Genomic DNA, 484 nt, shown 5'->3' with positions numbered 1-484 from the left:
TTCATAAGTTCATATATCCGCAAATCTATATCATAAGTTCATCATAAGCATCAAATTTATTCAAAATATATTCTGAATCCTAATAAATTTAATACTTCAATCAAGAATATTAAATTATATAATTGAAAGAAATACATTAAATTTTTCTGATCTAATAAATTTTCTTACATTAAATTAACCATATCTGACTTTTCTTCGATAAAATTTTATAATATTCTTCAAAAGAAAATATTTACTTGTTTTGAGTACATGATAATGAGTATTTCTAAAATTTGTGACAAGTCTATTTTAAGACTATTATTAAGAAAATATTCTTTGTTAAAGATAACTGTTACTTAAAAGAAGTAAAGTAAACTGAGTAATCATTTTACTTAGCAATAGAATAATATTTTTCTGTGTGCAGCAGTACATTTCGCAAAACCATGTTGCACAAAACTGGTTTGACGTTTGTTCGCTTACAACTATGTATGTTTTTGCCTATAAC

The sequence above is a fragment of the Formica exsecta genome, unplaced genomic scaffold (genome assembly GCF_003651465.1).
Source record: "Formica exsecta isolate Colony F162 unplaced genomic scaffold, ASM365146v1 scaffold318, whole genome shotgun sequence".
NCBI classification, from domain to species: Eukaryota; Metazoa; Arthropoda; class Insecta; order Hymenoptera; family Formicidae; genus Formica; species Formica exsecta.
The sequence above is the reverse complement of the archived record's forward strand: the minus strand, read 5'-3'. Positions refer to the sequence as shown.